This window comes from Bos indicus, chromosome 9 (genome assembly GCF_029378745.1).
Source record: "Bos indicus isolate NIAB-ARS_2022 breed Sahiwal x Tharparkar chromosome 9, NIAB-ARS_B.indTharparkar_mat_pri_1.0, whole genome shotgun sequence".
Lineage (NCBI taxonomy): Eukaryota > Metazoa > Chordata > Mammalia > Artiodactyla > Bovidae > Bos > Bos indicus.
Window position 1 is genome coordinate 58997369 of NC_091768.1, and position 17336 is coordinate 59014704.

At 38.1% G+C, this 17336-nt stretch overlaps 1 long non-coding RNA gene across 2 annotated transcripts in view; it reads left to right on the forward strand.

Annotated features, from left to right (window-relative positions):
• LOC139184921 (uncharacterized) overlaps positions 1-17336 on the forward strand; it is a 318414-nt gene that overhangs the window by 274381 nt on the left and 26697 nt on the right. For both annotated transcript variants that reach the window (XR_011568459.1, XR_011568460.1), the window contains exon 9: positions 15967-16052. This is a non-coding gene — a long non-coding RNA (uncharacterized lncRNA). The remainder of the gene's footprint in view (positions 1-15966; positions 16053-17336) is intronic.

Below are 17336 nucleotides of genomic sequence, written 5' to 3' on the forward strand. Positions count from 1 at the left end.
ACTATACAAGAAATCTGAGAATAGCTTTATATTGCTAATGATAGCTTAAAACTTAATTTAAGGTGAATCCTGAAAATGTGTAATGGTTAAGGATTGAGTTTCAGTCCTCAGACATGTTTATAGGATTTTTTGTATTGGCTATCTCTAACCAAATTAGTGGGAACGGAAGAGCATGGGTAACAACTCTCTAACAATTTACTCACCTCAAGTTCTTTGATCTTTTCATTTAGGAGAGCAAATTGTTAAATATATATATAGATAGATAGATAGATAGATAGATATAGATATAATGTGGTACATAAAATGTGATTAATACTGAACCTAATACACAAAGTCTGCATTGTATTATAGATCTACTATGGATTACAGATCTATGTATCAGAATTAGCAAAGTTAACATATATCCAACTCCTAGCAACTGCTGCACTATTATGGCCATACCCATAATTTCAAACCCACCGCCCTCTTTTTGAAAACAAATATTTTTGGAGACCACCTTACCTTCCAAGTAATACACTCTATCTTCAACTCTAATTTTAAAATAAATGTAAATACATTTAGAAGAATGAAATATTTGTGAGTATGCTTTCATAACTATCTGATATTCCTATGTATACACTCTGCTTAATTATGATGAGTAAGTTACGATCAACTTAATGAGTAAAGTTATGACCAATCTAAACAGCTTATTAAAAAGCAGAGACGTTACTTTGCCAACAAAGGTCTGTCTAGTCAAGGCCACGGTTTTTCCAGTAGTCATGTATGGATATGAGAGTTGGACTACAAAGAAAGCTGAGCCCGAAGAATTGATGCTTTTGAACTGTGGTGTTGGAGAAGACTCTTGAGAGTTTCTTGGACTGCAAGGAGATTCAACCAGTACATCCTAAAGGAAATCAGTCCTGAAAATTTGTTGGAAAGACTGATGCTGAGGCCAAAACTCCAATACTTTGGCCACCTGATGGGAAGAACTGACTCATTTGAAAAGACTGTGATGCTGGGCAAGATTGAAGGAAGGAGGAGAAGGGGATGACAGAGGATGAGATGGTTGGATCGCATCAACAACTCAATGGACATGAGTTTGAGTAAACTCCGGGAGTTGGTGATGGACAGGGAGGCCTGGTGTGCTGCATCCACAGGGTCGCAGAGAGTTAGACACGAGTGAGCAACTGAGCTGAACTGAAGTTAGAATCAAGGAGAGCAATATGAGAAGTCATCCCATACAAGAAGTTCAGCAAAATGGAAAAGCAAAGGTAAAGATGGACTCTAAGCTAGTTAAAGATCAGTCTTATCTGTATAAGATCACAGGGAAATGTGGGAAATAGGAAATGGGCGGGGGAACAACTTAATTTTAGTATAGATAATGTGCCAACGTAAATTACAGTCTATCAGTATTGACCAAAAGTGAGAATGTGATATTCTTGTGAATAAACTATTTGCAAATGTACTTTCAAAGCAATTCACCATGTTATGGAATGAGATAGTGGGGGCAATGAAGTGCCACTGGAAACATACTTCTCATCTTAGAGCCAACCACATTAGCAAAAATGCATTTAGTCTTTGTCATTCAAGAATTCTCTGAGATAGTACCCTTCCCAAGGCAAAGGGGTAATTGAAGATGGACAAGTAATGAAAGAAGCTGTACAGAAATTATGCAGATTTTTTCTAGGGACAGTTTCAGAATAAGACTGAAAAAAATCTTATAAGTAATCTAAATAAATTCAATATATACTTTTAGTGTCATAGATTTCTTTAAAGTGTGCTAAAAACATTTTAAAATATAAATGGTCTTAAAATAACTTTCAGTAGTGTGATCCAATTAATTACATAGTAGTTGGTTGTATGTTTTAAAAAGAATTTTACTACACCTCTCACATTTTTCCAAATAGTTCTGCTTTTGCTGAAACTGTACTACTAAGCTGGAATCTCTTCAAATTTGTATGTAGTTAAGTAGAAGAAAAAACTAACAGTAATTTAATTTATTTTTAAAGATGTGGACATGAAAGTTTTAAATGGATCCAAATCCTTTCATTTAGACTAATTAAATTGTGCTTTGGTCTAAAAATTGTTTTAGCCCAATTAACTGCTTTTCTGTATCTTGGCTAACATGTTCCACAATCATTTCAAATGGATTAAACACCTAATTTGGCATTATATAATTCATTCAGATTTTTAAATCTAAACATCATATCTTATTTATTAGCAAAAATGAGAGTAATCTATTCCCAATTAATAATCTCTAAATTGTTGCAAACACAGACACTTTGAAAATTCTCAGTAGCAGAGTGAGTTTTTTAATTCTGTTTTATTTTTAATTGGAAAATAATTTTTTAAAAATATTGTGTTGATTTCTGCCATATATCAACATGAATTGGCCATAGGTACACACAGGTTTCTTCACTCTTGAACCTCCCTCTCACCTCCCACACCATCCCATCCCTCAAAGGTAGTCACAGAGCACAGGATTTGTGTTCCCCCAAATTCCCACTGACTCTCTGTTTTACACATGGTAATATACATGTTTCAATGCTACTTGATGAATCCCCTGATTATTTACTTCATGTTAAAGAAATTGATCTAGTTCTGGTACAGCTTATTGTGACCAAGTATACGTTAAAAATATGTCCCATCCATTCACATATCCATTCAACATATCAATCACAAACTTTATTTTTGTGGTGGTTGAAGTTTAAAACCGAAACAGAATTTAACAGTAAATAGGATCTGCTTTCAAGTCTACTCTTTGAGTACTATCTTACTTTTGTGTCTTGGATAAGGTGTTCAAACATCTTAGAGTACATTCTGTGTGGAGTAATCAATGACTCAATGATTTATTATTAATTGTGTTATTAGTTCTGTTAAAAACATTTATTGATTTGTAGAGTCTTTCATAAATATTCTCAGGGACTGCATGTTGTTCATGAATAATGCAGTGAATTGCTAAAGCACCTGGTGCGATTTTTAAAGTTAGCCATAAACCGATATCGCCAACAGCCAATGGCTGGCAGTGCCATCTGTAGCACAGGCAATGACCCCAAAACCAGAATTATCCTTTTTCATAAAATGATTTTTAGAGATTTCAAATATGGACAAGCCCTTCATATTTATTATCAGTAATTTTTAAAATAATGTTTCATCTATGAATTTTTCATTCCACATGAACCTTTTAAATGCAGGCAGTAAAGCCTCATTATTCAGAGGACTTATTTCACCCACTTGTAATAAAAATTCATTTTGACTACAGTTCTACTCACAGCTAATTTTTGACATATTTTGCCATCTCATCAATTATTCGTCAAATTATTCCACCTTACTCAGTGGAAGAGAAAAAATATTTCACTTGGATTTCTTTGGTCAGCATACCAAAAACATTTTGCATAGCTAGTAAAATTAATTTTTCCTCACTACTATGAGCGTACCATTTGTAATCATGTATTCACATGTATGAAGCAAGCAGAAAATTATACTTTTATTAAAAGTATTTTAAAATCATTCCAGAGACATGTTAATTTTTTCAAACTTTTTCTTTAATCTTGAAAATATAATATATGCCTGCTAACTCTGTCAACATTTAAAAAAATTCTGGTTCTATTTTAACAGGCTGATTGCTTCATTGGAAAACGATGTGTGAACAAAGTGAACATTGGTTCATTTGCAGACCAATCTATAATATCTAATTTCAAACTGATATTTAATACCTTTAACTGAGTTAAATGAATATATTAAAAGAGTCAGAATTACTGTGAATGCAACAACCACTAGCCAATGAATGTAGATGTAATGTATTGTTCTTAGCACTGAAGCATCTAGATTTCTTGTGAAAGTATTAGTCTCTCAGTTGTGTCTGACTCTTTTTGACCCCATGGGCTATAGCCCACCAGGCTCCTCTCTTCATGAAATTCTCTTGGTACCTTTTTGGTGCTGCCTCCAAATTCCTGCCACACCTCAAATCATTGTGACAATAAAAATTGCCCACAATTTTTCCAAAAAATCTTTAGGGTATAGTATTATTCCTATTGAAAACCAGTGCCCTAGACCTTGTTTGTCAAAAATATCACTTTGCAGAGACATCTTGGTTTCAAGCACAAGACTCTCCAAATACTACCTCGTGTGTGTCCAGGTTACTTCTCTGATATTCTAATTTTGGAAAAAAAGAATCATCAAATTGGGATCTCAAATCCTGTAATTCCATCATCTTTACTCCTTTTATCGTATCTCTCATGTCCTTTCTGCTTCTGGGTCTAGTCACATTACATTCTATGACCCACCAAATGCTCTCAATTCTGTTGTGACACTCCTTTGTTAAGTCACAATCCTGGGTAAAGCCAACTCTCCATACCACCCAGCAGAATGGTTTCAGCTTCAGTGTTTGCTTATGAATCTTAAGGAAGAACCTTAAGCTCTTTGGTAGTTCTACTAAATTTTCCTAATCTGCTCACTTTTATTCTTCTAGACCATTTATCTTCTTTTCTTCCAATATTTAATCCTGCCCCTAGTCTTCAAACTTCTGGTTTCACTGGAGCAAGAGAAGAAATCAGAAGAGAAATCCCATATTTCTCCAGCAGTGTCTCCCACCTTCTTAGAGGTGAGCTCCCTGCTCTGCCTCCTGCCTCCTGCATCCCTGAGAACTGGCAGCACTCTGGTCTCCGTTTAATCTCACTAGCCAAGGACTGTGTTCCCTCTATTCTCTTCCCATTTGTTTACCATCAATTTTTACCTCTAGATCATTTTTATGAGCATTTTAACAAACTGTAAAAATTCATATCGTTTTTTAAATAAACAAAATAAAAGTCTCTTAATCCCACCTCCGTTCTAGTTTGGGTCTCATTTCTCTGTTCCAATTACAGCAAATTTTCTTTCCTTCTTTCTTTCTCTTTCTTTCTTACCAAGCTTCTTTTTTTCTGTATTTACTTATTTTGCTTTTTAAATGTGTCACATAAGCTGTATTTTCTCTTTCTAGAATATATTTAAGGCTTCCTTGGTGACTCAGGTGGTAAAGAATCCACCTGCCAATGCGGGAGATGTGGGTTCGATCCCTGACCGGGAAGATCCCATGTGCCACAGGACAACTAAGCCTGTGCCCCGCGACTGTTGAGCCTGTGCTCTAAACCTGGGAGCCACAACCACTGAGGGCTGCACATTCTAGAGTCTGTGCTCTGCAACCAGAGAAGCCGCCTCAGTGAGAAGCCCATGCACCACAGCTAAAGAGTAGCTCCCATTTACTAAAGCTAGATAAGGCCCCTACAGCAATGAAGACCGAGCACGGCCAAAAATAGGAGAAAATAAATATTTTTTAAAGGAATATACTTAAAACAACTTCATTAACCCAGTTAAATATAATGCAAAATATATTGCCTTTGGTGTGACTTATTAGCCATAAGGCATAACTTAAATTGATAACCTTTGAAATTAGTTAATTCCATGAAAGCCATTCTGGATCTACTTTTACACACTCTGTCCTGTCATCCTCCATGCTTCCTTCTTTCTCCTCCTGAGACCACTTCAACTAGGCTTTTTTTTCATCATGCCATGGGAGGTGGGCTTATCAAACTCAACAAATATCTCTCAGATTGCTCAATGCAATGCTCACTTCTCATTTGTCAGCTTGACCCCTAAGCAGCTATTGATACAGTTGATGAGTCTTTCCTGATACTGGGTTCACTTTGCTTCTCCTTGCTGTCTCTGCATCTCTAACTGAACCCACATGGTCAGTATCCTATGCAAGATGTCCTTCATATTCCCAAACTGCAAGCAATATTTAACCAAGGCTCAATATTTGGTTTGCTTCCCTTCAGTCCCTGTAAGTAATCTTCTCGACTCCTATGACTTCAAATGCCACTTATAATGGTACAGCTATTCCAACATTTAAGAATCCTGCCCAGCTTTCTCTCCTAAACTCTTTAACCAATTGCCTATTTAACATTTCAGCTTGGGCGACTAACAAACATCTCTAATTTAATATGTGTAAAACTGGGCTCATAACTCTCCCTCCCTAAAGAGCTATTCCTCCCAGTTTTCCCATCTGAGCAATGACAACACCATTCTTTCAGTTGCTATGGCTAAGACATTAGAGTCATTCTTGTCTTCTCTATTTCTTTTGCACCTCACATTCATTCCATTAGAAAATGCTTTTGGCTCTAATCTCAAATGTATATTCAAACTGAATCACTTTTTATCACCTCTAAACATATAGTTCATTTCATAGAACTAAAAACTCTGCATCTCCATTAGTACTCTTTACTTGCATTAAAGAGCACTTTAAAACTTAGTGGCTTAAAATAACAGCCATTTATTGCAACTTTAAAAATCTGCAGTCAACTGAAGTGAGTTCTCCTGACCTGTGCACAGTTCAGCTCATCCCAACCAGGCTACCAATATCTCTGGAGCTTTGACTGGGAAGAATGAGTAGACAGACTTCTGCTCCACATGATTTCTCATCCTTTAGGCATTAATCTGGGCTTGTGATGGCAGCTGGCAATGTTCAAAGACAGCAGAACTATGTTAGGCCTACTCAGTTCAGTTCAGTCTCACAATGTGTCCGATGCTTTGCGACCCCATGGACTGCAGTGCACTAGGTTTCCCTATCCATCACCAACTCATGGAGTTTACTCAAACTCATATTCACTGAATCAGTGGTGCCATCCAACCATCTCATCCTCTGAGGTCTCCTTCTCCTCCCACCTTCAATCTTGCCAAGCATCAGGGTCTTTTCAAATGAGTCAGTTCTTCCCATCAGGTAGCCAAAGTATTGGTGTTTCAGCTTCAACATCAGTCCTTCCAATGAATACCCAGGACTGATCTCCTTTAGGATGGACTGGTTGGATCTCCTTGCAGTCCAAGGGACTCTCAAGGGTCTTCTCCAACACCACAGTTCAAAAACACCTGTTCTTTGGTGCTCAGCTTTCTCTGTAGTCCAACTCTCACATCTATACATGACCACTGGAAAAACCATAGCTTTGACTAGATGGACCTTTGTTGGGAAAGCAATGTCTCTGCTTTTTTAAATATGCTGTCTAGGTTGGTCATAACTTTTCTTACAAGGAGCAAGCATCTTTTAATTTCATGGGTGTAGTCACCATCTGCAGTGATTTGGGAGCCCAAAAAAGTAAAGTCTCTCACTGTTTCCATTGTTTCCCCATCTATTTCCCATGAAGTGATGGGACTGGATGCTATGATCTTCGTTTTCTGAATGTTGAGTTTTAAGCCAACTTTTTCACTCTCCTCTTTCACTTTCATCAAGAGGCTCTTTATTTCTTCTTCACTTTCTGTTTTAAGTGTCGTGTCATCTGCATATCTGAGGTTATTGATATTTCTCCTGGTAATCTTGATTCCAGCTTCTGCTTCATCCAGTCCAGCATTTCTAACACCTAAGTAATGAAATCAGAAATGATACAATGTAACTTTGCTGTATTCTATTCGTCATTCTATTGCTCCATTCTATTCATTTAAGTAAAAATTCCATTTAGATTCATTATGACGAAGAGTTACACAGTGACACTACATAGACATATGGAAGGGAATGATTACTACAGCTTTGCATTCAATCTACTATACAATTTCAGGCTTCCCAGGTGGTTCAGTGGTAAAGAATCTGCCTGCCAATACAGGAGACATAAGAGATGCGAGTTCAATCCTTAGGTTCTTACAGAACCCCTGCAGCAGGAAATGGCAACTCACTTCAGTACTCTCACCTGGAAAATTTCATGGGATAGAGGAGCCTGATGGGCTACATTCCAGGGGATCACAAAAAGTCAGACATGACTGAGCATCTGACCACATACTACATCATTTCATTCAGTATAAGTTCCCCAAATCCTATCTCTGGACTACAAAGGATTTTGTTGCTGTTCTTCTTCTTCTTTTTAATTTTTACTTTTTGGCCAAGTCGTACAGCCTTCAGGATCTTAGTTCCCTGACCAGGGATCAAACCTGTGCCCCCTGCATTGGGAGCACAGTCTTAACCACAGGACTAACAAGAAAGTCCTACAAAGGTTTTTGTAATCTGGCTACTGTTGCTTTTCCAAACTTAACTCTTAACCTCCTTTCTTCCTCGCTGCATTCAATCTACATTGAACATCCTCGCATTTTAGTGTTTCTTCATTTTTTGGTCTTCCTCTCAACTTGAAGTGTTCTTTTCTCATATCTGGTGGACTCTCTGCCTCTCGGTGTTTATGTCTCTGCTCGAATCAGAGAGATGTAGCCTGAATCAACTATTCAAAATGTCACCCAAACCCCTCCACACTCTGAAGGTGCTTTATCATTTTTTAATAGCACCTAGAGAAGGCAGTGGCACCCCACTCCAGTACTCTTGCCTGGAAAATCCCATGGATGGAGCAGCCTGGTAGGCTGCTGTTCATGGGGTCGCTAAGATTCAGACACGACTGAGCGACTTCACTTTCATGCATTGGAGAAGGAAATGGCAACCCACTCCAGTGTTCTTGCCTGGAGAGTCCCAGGGACGGGGGAGCCTGGTGGGCTGCCGTCTATGGGGTCACACAGAGTCGGACACGAATGAAGAGACTTAGCAGCAGCAGCAGCAACATTATTTCTTTGGTTTTAGGCTATTGTTTGTCTTCACTAGAGGAAAGTGTGCATCTGAAGAGCAGGGGCTTTGTATTATGGACACCTCATCAACCATAAAGTAGATCAGCACTGCCCAGTAAAAATGGTATGAAGACACACAAGTCATTTAAAATTTTCTTGTAAGCACATGAAAAAAGGTATAAAGAAGTAGAAGAAATTGACTTTAATAATATTTATTATTTCACCCAATATATCCAAAATATTATTTCAATATAAATCAATTTTAACAAGGATTAAGATATTTTATTTTACATTCCTTTTTTTAAAAAACTGCCTTTGAAATCTGGTGTAAATTTTACCTTTTTTACACATCTAAACTCAGATAAGTGCCAATAGTTTCATGTGGTTAGTGGCTCCAATTTTGGACAGTCCAAATCCAACTTATTTTTAGTACTCCGTAAGTGTTTAGAGATGAACGCTTTATTTTTTTAAACTTTTTATTTTGTATTGAAGAATAGCTGAATAACAGACAATGTTGTGACAGTTTCAGGTGAACAGTGAAGGGACCCAGCCATACATACACATGTATTCATCTCCTCCCAACTCCCCTTCCATCCAAGCCAAGGTGTAACATTGATCAGAGTTTCATGTGCTATATGGTAGGTTCTTGTTCAGTTCAGTTCAGTCACTCATTCGTGTCCGACTCTTTAAGACCCAATGAATTGCAGCAAGCCAGGCCTCCCTGTCCATCACCAACTCCCGGAATTCACTCAAACTCATGTCCATCAAGTCAGTGATGCCATCCAGCCATCTCATCCTCTGTTGTCCCCTTCTCCTCCTGCCCCCCAATCATCAGAGTCTTTTCCAATGAGTCAACTCTTCGCATGAGGTGGCCAAAGTATTGGAGTTTCAGCTTCAGCATCATTCCTTCCAAAGAAATCCCAGGGCTGATCTCCTTCAGAATGGACTGGTTGGATCCCCTTGCAGTCCAAGGGACTCTCAAGAGTCTTCTCCAACACCACAGTTCAAAAGCATCAATTCTTCGATGCTCAGCTTTCTTCACAATCCAACTCTTACATCCATATAACACCACTGGAAAAACCATAGCCTTGACTAGATGAACCTTTGTTGGCAAAGTAATGTCTCTGCTTTTTTAAATATGCTGTCTAGGTTGGTCATAACTTTTCTTCCAAGGAGTAAGCATCTTTTAATTTCATGGCTGCAGTCACCATCTACAGTGATTTTGGAGCCCAAAAAAATAAAGTCTGTTTCCACTGTTTCCCCATCTATTTCCCATGAAGTGATGGGACCAGATGTCATGATCTTCGTTTTCTGAATGTTGAGCTTTAAGCCAAATTTTCATTCTCCTCTTTCACTTTCATCGAGAGGCTTTTTAGTTCCTCTTCACTTTCTGTCATAAGGGTGGTGCTTGGTTATCCATTTTAAATATAGCACTCTGTACCTGCCCCTCCCAAACTCCCTAATCTGTGAGTCTCTTTCTATTCTGTACATAAATCCATTTGTATCATTTCTTTTTAAATTCCACATATAAGAGATGTCATATGATATTTTGCCTTCTCTGTTTTACTTACTTCGCTCGGTATGACAGTTTCTAGGTCCATCCATGTTGTTGCAAGTGGCATTATTTCATTTTTTAAATGGGTGAGTAATATTCCATAGTATATATGTACCACATCTTTATCCAGTCTTCTGTTGGTGGATATTTAGGTTGCTTCCATGTCTTGACTGTTGTAAAGTGTGTTGCAATGAACACTGGAGTGCATCTGTCCTTTCAGATCATGGTTTTCTCCAGGTATATGCTCAGGAGTGAGATTGCAGGGCCTATGGGAGCTCTGTCTTTAGTTTTCTAAGGAAACACCATACCGTTCTCCATAGTGGCTGTACCAATCTACATTCCCACCAACAGGAGTATTGCATTCCCCCCAATATAGAAGGCCCCTTCTATCCACATTTTACTAGCCAGGGTTGTTTTACCTCAAGCAATCTAAGCTCAGGTAGGCCAAATGCAATTGAAGAAAAGCTCCGTGGCAAAACTGAAAGTACTAGTTTCCATAGTTTTATTAGTTTAAGGCAGATTTTGCTACTTTCTCTACTTCTTTATCGATTGTCCTTGAAGATTTTAAAGCTAGTTTCCGCAACTTGATCTCAGTGTTCTTGGATGTTTTACTATTTCTCTATTTTTCTTGATCTCATTGCTCTTAACTTTTTCAAGTGAAGAGTTACACATTCAAAACCACTGAGCTAAAGGTAGGAGACTCACAAGAAGAAAAGAGCACAACACAAAATACTTCAAGTCAATTCATATCCTTGTTTCTCTGTTCACAGAAGTAATATTTTTTTCTCAGCATCCAGTTAGTTGTTTTGGCCAGATGTTTTTAAAATCAATACCTTGTCTTCTTTCTCATCTCTTTTCATTGTAGGAGTCTTGTGGTCAAAAACCCTGTCATGGGCAGAGATTCCTCTGAGCCATATTCACACCAGCAACTAACAAACACAAGTTTCCCCATCTCCAGGCAATTACACTTGCAATTCATTTTGCCTGGAAAGCGTGCCTCCCCTCTCTCCATCCAGCTTCGCCCTTCAGATGTCAGATTAAATAACTCCTCCCCAGAGAGGTCTAAATTAGACCACCCTCCCTATTATACATGCTCATAGAACTCACTTTCCTTCATAGCACTCACTATGATGGTAAATACATAATCATTCAACTAATTATACTTGAAGCACAGGATTATGCTGTGTCCCTGGTATATGGCATAGTTTTTGACACACGGCAGATGCTGTGAAATCTTGAGTAACAAATGTAATAAGTGAATGAATGTGGTGGTGGAATACAACAGAATGGGAAAATTTAGAACTAGAAAATTGTTACCATCAATGAATGATAAGCTCCTTCAAGACAACAATTTTAATGTTGACATTGGAAAATTCTTTAAGCAAAGGAATCAGTGAATAGACAAATAGCTGAGTAATGTATGTGTCTATATGTGTATACATACATACCCGCGGGTGAATGCATTTATTAATAACTTATTGGGCTGCTTATTTGTACTTGAAAAGTTTACTAACTTTTGAGTAAGTATAGTGTAAGTGGGGAAAATGCCACAGGGCAAGGTGCAGGGCACCATAAGAAAAGCTGAGCAGATGGCAGGGGATATGGCTATGCTTCATTATGAAACAATTGTGTAACCTTCAGGCACTCTGGACCTTAAGTTCATTCTTTATAAAATGACTTAACTGACTTTAATCTCCAGGAGCTCTATTTTATCAATTCTAAAATGTACTTACCCACACACAAACACATTTTAACCTCTCTGAAATCAAGATGCATCTTACAATCAATGGCATTTTACATCCCTGTCAAGTGTAGTTGTGAGTGACATGAACAAAATAAAAATTTTCCCTTGATACCTTCTGGGAAGATCAAGAAAGCATGAATAGAAAAGAATTTTCTATTTCTATTTCTAAAAAAGCAAAGAATTTTAGCTTCACTGAAATATAGGGACTTAGAAGCATACAATTCTATAATTCTGAGCTATTTCTTTCATTACCCATTTCCTAAAATTTTAAATTAAAAAAAAAAAAAAACTTGTATAAAATAGCATTTCTTGCTTGGATCACTGACTAGATCCCTGTTAATTATTTTGTAGGACAAAATGCCTAAGATGTTTAGGCTTCTAACAAACATAGAAATCTTTACAGTGTGTTTTCATATGTGGCTAACCAAAATGCTATTCAAATATATATATTCATCTGAAGACATACTTTTCCAGTTGAAGAAATAGTCCTCAACCGGAATCCTCCAAATAAGAAGCTTTATTTCCCTACTCAATGTGATCAACATACACACTGTGAAAACTTAGAATTAAATGGTTTGCCACTTTTTATATCCTTTTATTACACTACGGTGGATTTTTATTTTTTATGGATCTAGCAGCATATATATATTCTAACCATCATTGTATATCTTGATAAATAAACACCATATTTACTGGTCCCTCCCCCCACCTCAGAAGCATTTGGGAGGCCTTTCACTGCTCATCATTTCTTTATTTATTTTTTAATTATTTTGTGTTTCAACATTCTGGTCACGGTCGATTTCAGTTAATTACCCTAGGAAACGATCTAGGGGAAAAAAGAAAAGAGAGAGAAGTAAATGTACCCATTCTCCCAGACACAGAATTTTATACCCAGAGTCAACATCTGAATGTATCTGTACATGCCACCCCACCTCCACAAGGACTTTCTTCATTGGGCTTTTTCATTGCTTTGTCTTAATAGTTAATGCTTTTCTATAAACCATATGGAATTCCCCCTCTTTGGTTAAAAATAGCACAATTTTTAATCTCCTCTTTATTCCTAGCATCAGTTTGTTTTAAAACATATTGATTTCATGTCAAATGTTCACTTATAACTGGCTTTTTGCTAATTTTTATTAGGCAGTGACTATTATTTAAACAGAGGTGTTTGCACCTACAGCCAACTTGAAGGCAGCATGAGCAGTGGAGATTGTGCATTAGGGAGAACAGCTGATGGATTACAAATCTCTGCTTTTCACCAACAGAAATGAATTTGAATCCATCAATTTTATTCCCTTCTGCCAAATTGAGGAAGTTCAGTTTATGCAGATCTGTCAAAATATTACATTAAACACCTAGATGAATGAGTTAAATTAATTTAATTTTGCAGCTTGCCTTGATTGGGTTAGGCTAGTTCTCTGCACAAAGCAAAAATTCCCAGGGAAATTGAGCCCCATTAGAGAAGCGTTCATGGCAGCGGCAGCTTTGCTCAGCTGAATGGTCAGACAAAGTGTTAGAAATCAGTGACCAGGGAAGGGAGGTGCCTGGACTTTCCCTGTGACATCGACGCCTGTCTTTTACTTAACACCTATCTGATGTCCCCGAAAGAAAGTAACCACAGCAGTGAATAAAATTAAGATGAAAAAAGGCCACTGAGCTTGCAATGCAGAGCAGATCAGTCAGGGCGACCAAAATGAAAGAGAAAAGGGAACAATAATCCTGCTGTGTGGTTATATAGCACCTTTCAAGGAAACAATGTGAGAATTCTCTATTTTTGCAGGCCAGCTCCCCAGAGGGCTTTGAAAGCAATTCAGGAGGGAAATAAAAGGATTGCAGAACAGATTTCAGGCTTGAATGATAAAATGGACATTCTGCAAGACAGATTTTACTGAATTGATAACTGGATGATTGAGGCTGTCACACATAAATAAATTGAAAAGGAGTAAAATCCAAAAGAAAGCAGAAAATTTTGAAAGGATATAAAAGTACAAAGAAAACCCAGTGACCTTGAAAGAAGGTCAGAGAACCAGCCTCTATATTCAGAGACAGTCAAGAGGATTCAAACCTGGAAACCTAGAAGGCCACTGGTAGATATGATCAGGACTAAAATATGAAATCCATACTTTCTCAACCCACTGCAGCGCTAATACTGCACTGCTGGCAAGGGTGAAGCAGTTATCAAATCATGGAATAATTACACTGATTTAAGCAGTAGTCACTCTGTAGTCTAGTCTTCCTTTTTTATCTCTTCTTTTCTGGAAGGAGGGACCTATGAACAGACCACTATGGAGGGACCATCATGCAGGATCTGGAGATTTTCTCTGCTGGAGATTTTCCCAGGTGTCTCTTCTAGGAAACCCTGGGCCCTACAGGATATGCATCCCATGGCTGTATCTCATTTCCAAAGGAGTAATAGAAAGATACTACCTTGGCCAGCTCTGTGGCTCACAACTTAGACCCTGGAGGAGCTATAAATGGATGATTAATTACAACAAGAGTCTAGGAAGGGAAAGGGTTCCACTGGAAGTCCTCTCTCCCCCTGCTGTTAGAAAATGTCCATCCAACTTACTCTCCAATCACTAGAGATACTGGTAAGTCATGGTTGGGTCATTCTTGTCTCATAAACAGTGAGGAAGAGAAGTTGGAGGATGCTGGCTGAGATGTCCAAACCAGCAGTTTGTCATGAGCAAGGAGATGTGCTCTGTATCATGTGTCTCCTTTCCATATGACTCGAAGTCTTGGGGTCACTTTCTTCCTGGAAGAAGTGGTCTCATTTCTTCCTGTGGAGAGGCTGTCTTGCTATGCGGCTAGCTTTTCCAGGAGGCAATCCATATATCCTTTCTCAGCAGTTGAAGACACCCGTGAGAAGGAAACTCAACAGTGTCCCCAAATAAATACAAAATAGACTTTCAGTCCCCTCACATCATCAGCTTCTCTCCTGCAAATTCGAAGATTGATGGATCAAAGTGCCTCGTTATGTTTGCAGACATTAATGGCAAAGATTACTCTGTTTCACCTTGAGGCTGAGCCTGGTTGTCACATTGAGGGAAGAATGACGAGCAAATTTTTAGAACAGCTTTCTGGATAGAACTATCTGGTAGAAAGTAATGATTTGTTAGTGCTGGTGATACCTTACACTTTCCTTATAAATGTAGTCTATGGGCATCCTCGGAAACTGAATTTCGTCCTGTGATAGGAATGTACATACCTGTGTATGGGTATACATGGAGGTGTTCACGGACACACAGGTGGTCATTCTGGAGTTGAAATATAATGTTACTTAAGACTAATGAAATGATGACATTGCAGTGAACTGTCTCTGGCAAAACTTCAGCACTGATTACAGTGATGTCTATGTAGCCCAAATGAACAAAATATGATATTTAGGAAAAAAAAAAAAAAACAAGGCGCTCAAAAGCAGACGCAGTCCAAATCTTAACCCTACCAGTGAGCTTGGCTAAACTGAATTCTGTCTTCACTCTGAAAGGAAGGTATTAATACCCACCTATCTAGGTTAATGGCGAGATTAAAAATTATGTAAATAGAGTGGCTTTCACACAGCAGGCATTCAATAAATTATAGTTACTATTATTACTAAGAAACAGCACAGTGTAGAACAAAGAGTAGGGGATTTCAAAAGAAAGCAACTGATTTGAAGTCCAATTTGATATGTATTAGCTGAGTAACTTTGGGATAAATTCTTAACAACTATGACACTCTGTTGCCTCACATGTCAAATGGGCATAATAATAATTTCTTAGGATTGCTGTAGGTAATAAAACAAGATGAGATAAGGAAAATGCCGACCTGGAATATAGTAACTGCTCAGAGAATGTGAATTCCCTTGGTCCCCTGCCATGTGACCAAATAGACCTACTTTTGCATAGGTTTGTTCTTCAACGATAAAAAATGAAAAGCATTTCTAACCAGATACCCAGAGAGTCTTCCGATAATTACTCCTAAAATAGCCATGGTATGCCATCAGAATATTTAATTACACAGAGAGTCATTTTGCGAATTAGAGCTTCCAGACTCCTCAGGAAATTTCTTTCACTTATCAATCTTTTTTTTTTTTTTCTCTCTTTCTGCCTGCTGGTTTGTTCACCTCCTTCCAACTTTGATAAAGCATCTGCTCTGTTTAAGGTGTGACCTGAAAGCTGGAGTCCAAGGGAAGGGAAAACCTTTATCCAATTAATATACACTTCCCTTAAGGTAAGACCCTTCCCTTCCCTGCCTTATAAAGCCTATATAGTGCTATTCTCTGCCAATAACACCCTATTACTCTTCTTTCATCCATTTATTGCATTTCCATTGTCCTGTCCTGATACTGTGTTAAACCAAGCACTGATGCCAAAAGGGAGAGTGATTTTAGTGAAGGATTCCTGCCCAGAGATCCTTACAGCCCCTCTCTTGACAGTCTGGCCAGGGTAAAACACAATTTCACCAGCAGCTGCAGCAGTAGTTCACGGCCCTGTGAGAATGTGACAACTCACTCTTTCATTCAGAATGCCTCTCTGCTCTCAGCTTCTCTTAGATTTCAGTTTGCCTGCCTCTGGGACTCAGATGCTTTCATAAAATTGATGCAAACCCCTGGGAAATTTATTTGTCCTCTGATATCTTCCACGCTAATGCTCCCCTCCATTAGCTCAGATAATCAAGAGTTGACTATACATAGAACTGTGGGGGATTACAAAAGCACTTAAAATCTAATGAGAGTGGAAAAATACTGAAGGAATTTTTAAAAAAAAAGAGAGGGAGGGGAGCAGAAAGCAAGCTACAAATATCTCCATAAATCAACTTATAATGTCCCAGCAAAACACAAGAATTAAAGAGGATATGTGATAGAATAACTGGTATAAATGCCACTAAGACTGGGTCAGGGTCTCAGTGCCAACAGAGAATAGCAAGTCAGAATTTTATGAAAGTGGGTCAGGGTTTAAGAAAGAGGTTCTGTGGTACTCTGGGGGAACAAAACCAGATGATTGTCATTCTAGTTGATTCTGATCCCTCTGAAGTTAGTTTCTTACTCAAAAACATGGTAAGTGTAACTCATATTGAGTCCATATGAAAATCAAGATACAAGGCAGGGCCAGTTGTCAATATTAATAGTAAACTAGCCATTGTGTATTATGGGCAGTTCCATCTAGGAAATGAAGTTGTAGTGCCAGTTCACAATGTAAATACACAGACCCATTAGTGTGGGTCCCTGGAAATGTAAGAATCACCCCACTGTTCTGGTGGTTCAATCTCATCAAAATATCTTACTAGCAGAGTGAAAGAAACCATAGGTCCACCAATATCGTGAAAGAGAAGGGATTTGGTAAATTCCAATTTCCCTTTTAATATCTGTTATATTTTATATAACAGGATAGGGCATTGGAGTGGTTCACTGCAAATGAAAATAATGGTGCCCATGACAGCAGTGGTTATATGACCACAGAATTAGCATGTTGTTCAGATTCCAGGTGAATTTTTGTGATAAGCGACTTCATAAAT